The following is a 12,374-nucleotide window of genomic DNA, read 5'->3' as shown; positions in this document are numbered from 1 at the left end:
GTACGTTCTTAACTAGAAAGCCGGAAAATCTCAAAACAGTACATACATTTTCTCAGGCTAGGGCAATAGCGCTCGCCGAGAAATAATATGGTCATATGCACCCTAGACCATCTCCATATGTGTTTTGAGCAATCAGATCAGAATACAACCTAATAGTACAGTATAGAACTATTAGTTAATTGTATTAATATAAGATATATTTTATGCTTTCTCTCACAAACACACACAAAAACACAACATATGATTCCAGGCTTAAGCAGAAATCTTCAATTATAACTTTTCATGCTACTAAGCACAATTATGACTAAATAACCAATGGCAATGCTAATGATGTTCTACAGTACATTATGTTCAACATTCATTTGTAACTGTCAGCTAAACAGTTGATAAAAAAAAAAAAAAAAAAAAAGGTTGGACCTAACAAGACCTGGCAATAACCCAGTAGAAAACAAGGATCCCCCTCCACACAAACACACAAACAAAACCCAATACCCTATTTTGCCAGGGAGCGTGTTATGCCCCTCCATTTGCTAGTGAATTTAACTGGAATTAATGACCGATAACACATACAAATCAGGTTTTCCCCACATATTATAGCCTAGACACATAGCCTAGACATGATTACAGCAAAATTACCAAGGCAAAAAAGAAAAAACCCTATGGATGAAACTATTGTCATCCTGAAAGAACACACTACTTTAAGGATGTAAATGTTTAATCATAGAATAAAGGCACCAGCTGTCAGGGCGTCACCAGTTTCGCCTCTCCTCGGCACCCCACCCACACAGAGCTCTTCTCCATCCTATTAACCACCAACACCTAAGCCTCATCTACCTGGTCTACTTAAGGACCTCGGCTCTACTCTCCTTCTTCTCATTAAAACTCGTTCAAATCGCTACGGCTTCCGCCTCCTCGCCTGACAGAATAACAGACCGAAACTTACAACACGAGTAGAGGAAATCACCATACCTCCAAATGGAGCCAGAACCTGGCACTCTCTCGAACTCCGGTCTGCCTTCTATCCAGCCACCGTTAGCCCAGCGGCCGCTTCATCCGTCGGCAGCCTGATGGCCTTCCCGGCATCGTTTTCCGGTGATGCGACCGAATGTCACGTCTTCCTGCTTCAGGTAAAGCTCTAGATCAAGCTTCAACCCCACAAATTTCCATCTGACCGTGCTAAGGTGGCGTTTCTCGTCTCGCTGCTTTCCAAAAGAACGCTCGCCTGAGCGCAAGCTCTATGGAGCGCGGAAAGCCCCGCTATCAACTCCTTCTTGCAATTCACGAACCATATGCCATGGCAAATCATGATGCCACTCTCGGTCTGGAAGCATTTATTCAACGATCTATCGGTATGTCACAACACTTCGCTGCCTGCCATCCGTCGGAAGTCGAGACCACCATCGCCTCCTAAACCCGAACCTATGCAGGTGGGATTACAAAGGTTGTCACAGAAGAAGCAGAACCGCCGCCTGGCGGCTCGAATTTGCCTCTACTGTGGAGACCGTGGTCATCGCATCCCCGAGTGCCCCACTCGGCCGCCCAGACCAGGGGTGAGTACCGGTGAGTTTCCCACAGACATCTCCTCGCTGTCTAAACTTGTCGCAACTCTCCTAACCCCCACTCTTGCTGTCTTTGTGTCTGCACTAGTCGACTCAGGCTCGACCGGCTCCAGCTTCCACGGGAGAGAGGCTCCTAGAAGTTAGCCGTCCAAACCATCCAAGGACGCCCGCTGGGTCGGGGTTGGGTGAAGTATTGTGCCCCCCACCCCCCACTAAGAGTGTGGTTGCTTCACCAAGAGGAGATCCCGTTTCTAGTGTTGGAGAACTCCATGGTCGACATCATCTTGGGCAGAGCCTGGCTCACAAAGCATGCACCCCGATGGTCCTGGGAACCATGTGACATCTTGGAGTGGAGTCCGAGGTGCAAGGAACAATGTCTCACTCACTTCCCCATCCGTCACAGCCATGACCGTGGCTGCCACCCGGGTGGAAGAAGCTCCGGACCCAACACGGGTGAAAATGCAAGTGGAATATAACAGCTTTGCGGAGGTATTCAAAGCCCAGGCCGCCACTCGTCTCCCCCCTCACCGGCCGTGGGATTGCACTATCAAACTACCTGGGGCCAAACTGAGTGTATCCCCTGTCCGCTCCAGAATGCAAGGCCATGGAGAAGTATGTTGCGTAAGCTCTCCATCAGGGGTTCATTACTCCATTATCCCCACCTGCAGCCTCAAGTTTTTTTTTTGTGGGGAAGAAGGACGGTGGATTGCCCTGCATTGACTACAGAACCCTTAATTCCCAGATCTCACCGCTCCCGTACCCGCTACCGCTGGTCCGGCCGCCCTGGAGGATCTCCGAGACGCCAAGCTCTTCACTAAGTTGGACTTCAGGAGCGCCTATAAGCTGGACCGTCACTAAGCTGAGCCTCAGGAGCGTCTATAAGTATGCCATCGATGTACATTGATTATATAATTTTCTCCCGGACCCTACGAGAACACCACAAACACCACTAACCATAGCACGGTGCTCCAACAGCTACCACAGCACCAGCTATACCTGAATCTATCCAAATGTGAATTCCATCATCCGGAGATCCAATTCCTAGGTTACGTCATTAACGCCGACAGGATTAAAATGGACGAGAAAAAGGTGACGATGGTTTGGGGCTGGCCGCTCCCTACGTCAAACAAGGAGCTCCAACGCTTTCTGGGCATTGCTAACTTCTATCGTTGGTTCATCCAGGGTTTCAGCCAGGTCACGGCGCCACTCACCTCACTTCTCAAGGGGAAGGCCAAGACATTCCAGTGGAACCCTGGGGCGGAGGAGGCCTTTCATGAGCTTCGGAGGAGGTTCTGTGTCGCACCCTTGCTCCACCATCACGATCCACAGCGTCCCTTCGTGGTGGAGGTGGATGCTTCTGCTACCGAAGTGGGGGCTGTCTTATCCAAAGAGACCGGGCCACCCTCCCAGCTTCACCCCTGTGCTTTCTTCTCGCGGAAGCTATCTCCGACGAAACAGAACTACGACATCGGGAACAATGCTAAAAATTCGACATCGGGAACAATGCTAAAAATTCCACACAACCTTGATCATCCAAGACCATATCCCAGAAGTAGCAAAACAAAAAATATAGCTAATTTTGCAATCTGCTATTGGAAACCATGGCTAAAATAAGTAGTAATTGTCATGTACAACCACAGGCAATTGACATTTTTTTATTTTTTATGTTGGGTCAATTAAAAGAGTTAAAAACTGTTTTTTGTTAGATATCAGGAATTACAAGCTGGCTGTACAGCAGAAAGTATGGCAGGAAGCACAACAGGAACTAGAATTGCCACACAGTGATGAGGCACAAATGGGCCTTGATGAAACAGTGTGGGCTAGCAGTTGGTCAAAAAACTATAATTGTTGCAAAAAGGCTATCACCCAAAAGATGTACACTAGCTTCATAACACATAGATTACAGTTGTTCATTGTAGCACACACACTCAGTTGCCACAAACAACAACAAAAAAACCCACTTATTTTAGGAGGTTTTTTAATGTATAGGCTTAACAGTAACACCAAACATAGGGATAAATTAGAATGCAGAAAATTACAAAACCAAATAAATAGCAGAAGTAGGCCAATAAAAAGTCACTTGACATTTCAGTCAGCCAACCAGAATTTTATTTTAACGACATGCCATTTGCACATATAAAATCTATAATCATACAGCCAGCCTCTGTGAACTTAAACCATGAGTTTGTAAAGCTTTCCCAGTCAATACAAACAAAAAAAGGCATTTTAACATGATTTTACCATTAGCCAGCATGAACTAATCATGCAATGTGCTGCTAGATTGGCAAGTGTATATTTCATGCAAATATTTATATTCATCCAAATATAAAAAAACCAGCCCATCATACAGGGTTAAGATTTTTGGCTAATGTTAAGATAAAACGTCAAAATAGTATTTTTCTAAGAAATAGAATTTAATAGAAGTTATTTAAGAGACTTGAATGCAAAAATTGTGTCTGCTTTTGAAACTTTTTAGAGACGGTCTTGACTTTGACTAAAAAACTAATTGTAAATAATTGTAGACAGATTAATTAAAAAATTTTGCTATGTGCTTGCTGTAAAAGAAGTTTGTTTATTTATGTTTATTTATTTAAATCTGCTCCACCTGGCAGCTTCTTGTCCATTGTTCGTTTACATTTAAGGTAATTTACAAAAGCTGAACAAAGATGAAGAAAATGATAACCAATAGCGCTGCAAGACTAGCTAGGTCATGATTTATTAAATAATATGTTTGACTTGACAAATCAGAAGATTTCTAGAAAACGCAGGACTGGCACATCAAATCAATCTCTAAAAGACCTGGCCACTGGAATTTATTCTTACTCTGCAGATGGCCAATCTTGACCTGCTGGTAGAGTTTAAGAGGTGTACATTAATTAATTCTTTATGTCAGATCAGATCAGTTCTTTTACACACAAAACAACAAAATTCTTCAGATTTTGACTGATAAAAAAAAAAAAAAGCCTGCCTTGGTTCCTACGATTAAAAATAATATGTACAATACAACAATATTCAACCTCAAACCTGAATATTTAAGAAAATAAAAGTGAGGTTTCAGCTTTCTTAGGAGAATATCTACGTGTGCTCAATTATTGGGCAACTATTAGTGTCCAAAATTATTATGCAACTAAATAAATCTGACTAGTTTCTTTTCATTTGTTGAAGTGAGAAAAATAAACAAACGAAATCAGAAATTGTGATAAGAGCTCCTGCAAACAACATAAGACTCCCTTGGTGAAGAGGAACAGATAATACAATGATACAAAAGTAGCTAGAAAATACAATGGTATTTGTGCCACGACTGAACACCACTAGCAATACTGCTGCCCAAGTTACATCATCATGCCATTGTGTGTGTCATAGATGATTGTTCAAGTTTCTGAACACTATGGTCAACTTAAAAAGTGGAGGTTGTAAAATAAAGTATTACCAACAGACAAGCAGCTACATTACTCTACATCTAAAGGCAAAATAACTGGTCTGGTGATTGGCAAACAGGCATAAAATTGACAAAGCTAAAGTGACAAATAGTACATAGAACCGGGAACTGTTGGCCATCAAGCTATTATTAGAGAAATGGAGACACTGGTTGGAAGGAGCATCCCATCCCTTTATGGTGATAGCCGACCACAAGAACCTCCAGTACCTCCGAGAGGCAAGACGGCTGGACCCACGATAAGCCAGATGGGTGCTGTTCCTTACCTGTTTCCAGTACACGCTTACTTACCGCCCTGGATAAAAAAACACTAAAGCGGACACCCTTTCCAGGATGTACGGCCCCGGAAGAACCGGTCGAACCTGAACCGATCATTCCCCCGAAACTGATTCTCGGCCCAATCGTCTGGAACTTAGAGGAGAAGCTCAGCAACACCACTCGCCAAAAACCAGTTACGGCAGGGTGCCGTGGGCTGCACGTATGTCCCAACCACCTGTCAGCAGACCCTCCTCAAGAACGTTCACGAGGGTCCCGGGTCGGGCCATCCAGGGAGAAAACGGACTATCCGGTTGGTACAGGTACGTGACTGGTGGGCTGGAATGGTTCAAGAAATATATGTGCGAGAATACATCCTGGTAGCGGTGGATCGCTTCTCCAAGGCGTGTCGCTTCATCCCACTAAAGGGCCTGCCGTCTGCCCTTGAAACTGCTGAAGCCCTCTTTCATCATGTGTTTAGAAACTTCGGGCTCCCGGAGGAGATTGTTTCTGACCGAGGACCCCAGTTCACGTTGCACGTCTGGAGGACGTTCTTCCGGCTGTTGGGGATCTTTGTGAATCTATCCTCTGGCTACCATCCACAATCCAATGGCCAGACAGAGTGTAAGATCCAGGAACTCGGTAGATACCTGAGGACCTATTGCCAACAGGACCAGACTGAGTGGTGTCGGTTACGTTCCGTTACCAATTGGTCATCACGAAAAATAACTGAACATATACTTTGGAAACGAAGTTGACTAAAATGACAATTTATATAAGATTATTCTTAATTATTATATTTTATTTGTATTACAGATCCGAATTTGACAATGCTGGCATGCCAATTCTGAAAGGTGCCAGATCCTGTTTGAATCTTTACGGGGATAAGTAAACCCAAAACCCTGCCAGCAAAATGCTGCACACAGCATAATAGAGCCACTGGCTTATTGGCACCAGGTTACTAATTCAGACCTGAGACAATATTATACTATATAATATATTCATGTGAAAATATAAGTACACATCCGTTGAATCATCAGGTCCCCAAATTAGGTAAATACAACATAATCTGAACAACACTACATGACATCGTATCTTCTTCTTTCGGATGCTCCCGTTATGGGTTGCCACAGTGGATCATCTGTCCCAATACTACCCTGTTCTCTACATCTGCCTCTTTCAACCCAAATACCTGCATGTCTTCCCTCACCACATTCATAAACCTTTTCTAACACATTGATTAATTTTTATGTTTTCATATTCTAGATGCTCATACCATTCACAACTAAACAAAATGTCTGTGTATTTTTGTATAATTGTCCAAACCATGTTGTATTATATTTTAAAAGTTTTTTTTAGCATAGTTGTCAATTTTCCATCTGCAATTATCATTAAAAAAAGACAAATGTAGATTTACACAAATTGCTTAACTTTGCATACTTAAATACTGTAGTATTATTTTTTTTGCTGTAGTTCTAAAATGTCTACATTAAAGTTATTTAAACATAAAATAAAACATTTTATATTCAATTAATTATGAAAAATGAATGTCAGATTATTCGATTATAAAAATAATTGTTAGTTTCAGTCTTAGCCATGTCTATAGGATCTTTACGATGTTTGTAAAGAATGTCTTTGTCTGGGCTCGCACATCTCTAGTTTCCATGTCTTCTTACCCAATTAGGAACAGTTTTAGCTCAGGTTTTGTCCAGAGTAAATATACTTCTGTCTGCTTTCTGCAATAAACTAAAGAAGAATTTATGCACCACTTTGTGTGCTGTGTGAGTCTTTTCTGATCAGAAAAGACTCCAGGAGCATCGTAGATCGCATGGGAGACCTCTCCTAACCTCTCCAACAATTCATTTTTTTGTTTAGGCATGGTAAAATCTAACAAACATCACATGTCATAAGTCCAATGCTGAGTTCATGCCGCACCTTTTAGCACATTTGGACATTTTGAGTAGTGCATCATGTCATATGGGATCTGTAATGCACCATCTGTTTGTCAGAAGTTGATAAAATTTGTCTTGTGTAACATACTGGGAATTTTGTCACTACATATATTAGTGGTATTCTAATTTAGTTCCCCCTCTCTTGAAAGTCATGTGAACATGCTGATCAATTTACTGGAAAAGAGAACTCTAATTTAATAGATGCCAGCAAAGAGGTAGTCAAGATGTAATTGACTACAAGACCCAACCCAATGTGACTGTGATCCATAGTCTTCAAAACAGATGCTAAACATTCCACACAACCTTGATCATCCAAGACCATATCCCAGAAGTAGCGAAACAAAAAATTTAGCTAATTTTGCAATCTGCTATTGGAAACCATGGCTTAAATAAGTAGTAATTGTCATGTACAACCACAGGCAATTGACATTTTTTTTTTTTTTATGTTGGGTCAATTTTACTGTTTTAAAAGAGTTAAAAACTGTTTTTTGTTAGATATTAGGAATTACAAGATGGCTGTACAGCAGAAAGTACGGCAGGAAGCACAACAGGAACTAGAATTGCCACACAGTGATGAGGCACGAATGGGCCTTGATGAAACAGTGTGGGCTAGCAGTTGGTCAAAAAACTATAATTGTTGCAAAAAGGCTATCACCCAAAAGATTTACACTAGCTTCATAACACATAGATTACAGTTGTTCATTGCAGCACACACACTCAGTTGCCACAAACAACAACAAAAAAACCCACTTATTTTAGGAGGTTTTTTAATGTATAGGCTTAACAGTAACACCAAACATAGGGATGAATTAGAATGCAGAAAATTACAAAACCATCTTGACAAAATCTTACAAAATCTTGACCTGCTGGTAGAGTTTAAGAGGTGTACATTAATTAATTCTTAATGTCAGATCAGATCAGTTCTTTTACACACAAAACAACGAAATTCTTCAGATTTTGACTGATCAAAATAAAAAGCCTGCCCTGGTTCCTACGATTAAAAATAATTTGTACAATACAACAATATTCAACCTCAAACCTGAATATTTAAGAAAATAAAAGTGAGGTTTCAGCTTTCTTAGGAGAATATCTACGTGTGCTCAATTATTGGGCAACTATTAGTGTCCAAAATTATTATGCAACTAAATAAATCTGACTAGTTTCTTTTCATTTGTTGAAGTGAGAATAATAAAAAACGAAATCAGAAATTGTGATAAGAGCTCCTGCAAACAACAGATAATACAATGATACAAAAGTAGCTAGAAAATACAATGGTATTTGTGCCACGACTGAACACCGCTACCAATACTGCTGCCCAAGTTACATCATCATGCCATTGTGTGTGTCATAGATGACTGTTTATGTTTCTGAACACTATGGTCAACTTAAAAAGTGGAGGTTGTAAAATAAAGTATTACCAACAGACAAGCAGCTACATTACTCTACATCTAAAGGCAAAATAACTGGTCTGGTGATTGGCAAACAGGCATAAAATTGACAAAGCCAAACTGACAACTGGTACATGGACTACAGCTCCAGTTACAAGAATACTAAATACTAAATACAGATACAATACTAAAGTAGAATTTAACAACTTGTTAGTGGGCGAGTGTCATTAATTAATCTTGTGAGCATAAATGGGAATTGAGAATTAACTGGAAGTCATTTGTTGTAGGTGAGGGATCATGAGAGTTTAATCTTTAACCTCAGAATGTAATATATTTCTAGTGTTAAATATACAAAATATTTTTAGATAAATATCTGGGTGCCAAATATTAGGCATCCATATCATTCATGTCACCATAATTACAAATCTAATTTACAACACTGCTATTCATATTACTAGCTGTAGCAGTAGTATTAGCTACAGGAAGAAGTCGTAGTCTGTTTAGTGGTGTAATAATTAATCAAAAAACAGAAAATCCTGCACAGCAACCTGACTACATTATTATAAACAAAAACAGCATTTGAATATATCTCTATACTAGGGTTGCAACAACTTATTGATAAAATTCGATAATGAATTATAATGAAATTCATTCAACGAATGCCATTATTAATTATTTGGGCTGCTCAGGTTACGGGTTAGCGTGACGGCAAAATAACACAGACGTTAGCGAAATGGCAGAGAGTAAAGGTCAACTGGCAGCAGAAAAAAAAACACACTGGTGTCATGGATGAAGGCGAAACATCTGCATGGTAAGCAAAAACTGTATAATCCTCATCATGTAAACATTTTACAGTTTAATGTAGTGCTAATGTGTAAACTATTCGATAACATTGGGACAGCTACACTAGAGCTGTTCTGGCATGTATACCGATGGATTTAATTAAAACAAACACTAAATGTAAAAGCAGCAAGTAATAGCAGCACTAAACGATTACATTTTTAGTCAATATTGTGGTTTTCAGCAAATGCTTATGCATTTGTGCACTATTGCATATTTATTCCTTTCTTTTTAATCAAGCCTGTTAGCTTGCCGTGTTTCTTCATTTCATTCTCTATTTTAAAGAATGTTTACCACACCAGTAACTTATCTGTTTTCAAACGTGATTTACTGCTGCTTTACTACGTTCAAATGCGTTTTCAATGTTTTTATATTAAATTTATGCATATTTTATTTTCTTTTTATACAAAGTTTTATTTATATTCCAGATGCTTATATTTTCACAACTAAACAAATTGTCTGTGTATTTCTTTAAAGCATATTTGTCAACTTGCTATCTGCAATTATCGTTAAAAACAATACAAATGTTGCATACTCAAATGTTTTGTTAGGTTATTTTTACAGAAAGAAACAATGCAGCATGAGTGAATTTGTTCTAAGGAGAAATCCCCCATGCACTCCTTCTACAAACAGACACTTTGAAATGTAAAAATTAAAGATGGTTAAACTTAATATCTGGCTTTTGCTTTTATAAAAGTACACTTTTATACATAAATATCCTGAATTAGGTTTCTATATAGGTATAATAAGCAAAACAGCTTTTTATCTGATTAATCGTGAAGAAAAAAAAACAGATTATTTGATTATCAGTTGCAGCCGTTCGTTAGTTGCAGCCCTTCTTTACAGTAGGAAAGCAGGAGAGTTTGTGTACATATTTAGACAAATCCATCTGAGAGCTTACAGCACCTGTAGGCCTGACACCTAAGGGAAGAGATGTACACTGGACTTCGTATAATCTTAATCGTATTTTGTATTAATGGCCAGTCTCAATACAACACAAACAAAACCAACACTCTGAATCGAACCCTATTTTATGTTACAACAAAAACATGCAAAAATCCAGCCTGGTAATCTCAATATCAAACCATGGATAATAATAAAATAACAATAAAATTAATCTAACACTAATAATAATAATAATAAAAATAATAATTATTATTATTATTATTGTTATACAAGTCTTCATATGTCCCAAGTCCATGGTTTGATATTGAGATTGGGTTACTATCAGGGTGGAGTTTTGTATGTTCCCCATATTCATGTGCTTTCTTCTGGGTTCTACGATGTCCCACAAATAAAAAATATTGCCAGTAGTGGGACTAAAAATGTGTTCCTATGTTTAAAGTGTGGGAATCTAATTGTGTGTGTGTGTGTGTGTGTGTGTGTGTGTGTGTGTGTGTGTGTGTGTGTGTGTGTGTGTGTGTGTGTGTGTGTGTGTGGAGTGCCCTGTGATGAACTGACATCCTATACAAGGTGAATTAGAATTGTCCAAAGCAACCCAGTCAAGAATATTGCAGGATCTGAAGATAAATTATGATTATGATGGTGATTAGTAGCAGTATTGTATGCTAATCTTAAAAATAACTATGTTGAATCTCAGATCTCTGAATTCCCCACGTTTCTCCAGTGTAATGAATATTCAGTAGAGAGTCCATGGACAGTACTGTACCTAGCATAGGCAAGGTCTCCTGCACTGCCTGATGAACTTGTCTGAACATATTTCAGCACATGCATGTGTTGATTTCAATTCTGCATTTTCAACGACTGTTTTTTAATTAATTTTTTTTATAATTCTTGCATTAATCTTTAACAGGCAGGCGTTTAAAGTAACGCCCTGGATGACAGGACTTGGCCACCTCCTTTCTCCTGCTGTACTAACAGAGAACACGCATGCCACCTGCACGGTCTAACCCACTCTATTGTTCCCGTTAGAATAAATCTGAATAAATCCTTAAATAACCGCCCGAATTCATAACGATTATTTCAGATCGGACAATCTGCTGCATCTTGTTCAACCTAAGCTAGCTTGCTAAGCATCCAGACCTGTCGGCTGTATCACCGGACAGAAGTGATGCTCATATAGGCTTGTCTACTCTGCCATTCACAGCAGTCGGATGTTCGTTCATTGATCGTATTGAAATTATTTTATCTATGAGAAAAGAAAAAAACGTCACCACTTACATTTTCAGAAATCTTCACAGATGGACAACAACCACGTAAGGCGAGCACCTCAGGGTTTAGATCTCCACGTCCACGCGTGTCAAGTGCGCCTTCTCTTGTAGTGCACCGCTCCAGAATACGCTTGTGACGTCGCTGCGACTGAAGCACCGCCCCCGTGGTACCACCGCACCTTTCAACCAACCGCGTGTCAACACAGACCTGCTGCTGTATTACATATATTTTCCGGCAATGCTTTAGTCTTGTTTTTATTATTATTATTATTATTATTATTATTATTATTATTATTATTATTATTATTGTTACATTTACATTAAAGCCCGTTTCTGACATGAAGATAAAACATGCAACTGTATTACCTAAGTGTCCGTCGAAAGTTCTGAAACAACTTAAATGAAAACTAAACTAAATATACATATTAAGTTATATATTAAGTATATATGTTGTACAATTAATTAATTACTAATCTTATTAAATTGTACGAACTGTGTAGCAAATGTGAAAGAGATGGCAGAAATAGTCAGACCACAATGATACGGTTACACAAGATATTGCACGTGTAACAATTTGTGCACTGAAATTATTGCACACAAATTTCCCAAGGTATTAAAATTATGTAAGTGTTTCATGAAAATCTTTAACTATAACTTTATCGGCTATATCTAAATCAGTGAAAGTGAAAAATATCATGGACCATCTGTTTAACACTCAAAGAGGGGAGTTAGTTTGATCACAACAGGCAGAAATAATCTCATATGGTGCTCCG

At 39.3% G+C, this 12,374-nt stretch overlaps 1 protein-coding gene across 1 annotated transcript in view; it reads right to left on the bottom strand.

The window, feature by feature from the left end:
- Window positions 1-11,728, bottom strand: part of slco4a1 (solute carrier organic anion transporter family, member 4A1) — a 32,225-nt gene extending 20,497 nt beyond the window's left edge. The window contains exon 1 of the mRNA XM_083570370.1: window positions 11,612-11,728. The gene's annotated coding sequence lies outside the window, so the exon portion shown is untranslated. The remainder of the gene's footprint in view (window positions 1-11,611) is intronic.
- Between the last annotated feature and the right edge of the window lie 646 nt (window positions 11,729-12,374).

The sequence above is a fragment of the Silurus aristotelis genome (genome assembly GCF_946808225.1).
Source record: "Silurus aristotelis genome assembly, chromosome: 19".
NCBI lineage: Eukaryota > Metazoa > Chordata > Actinopteri > Siluriformes > Siluridae > Silurus > Silurus aristotelis.
This window is presented reverse-complemented; position numbering and strand designations above follow the sequence as displayed.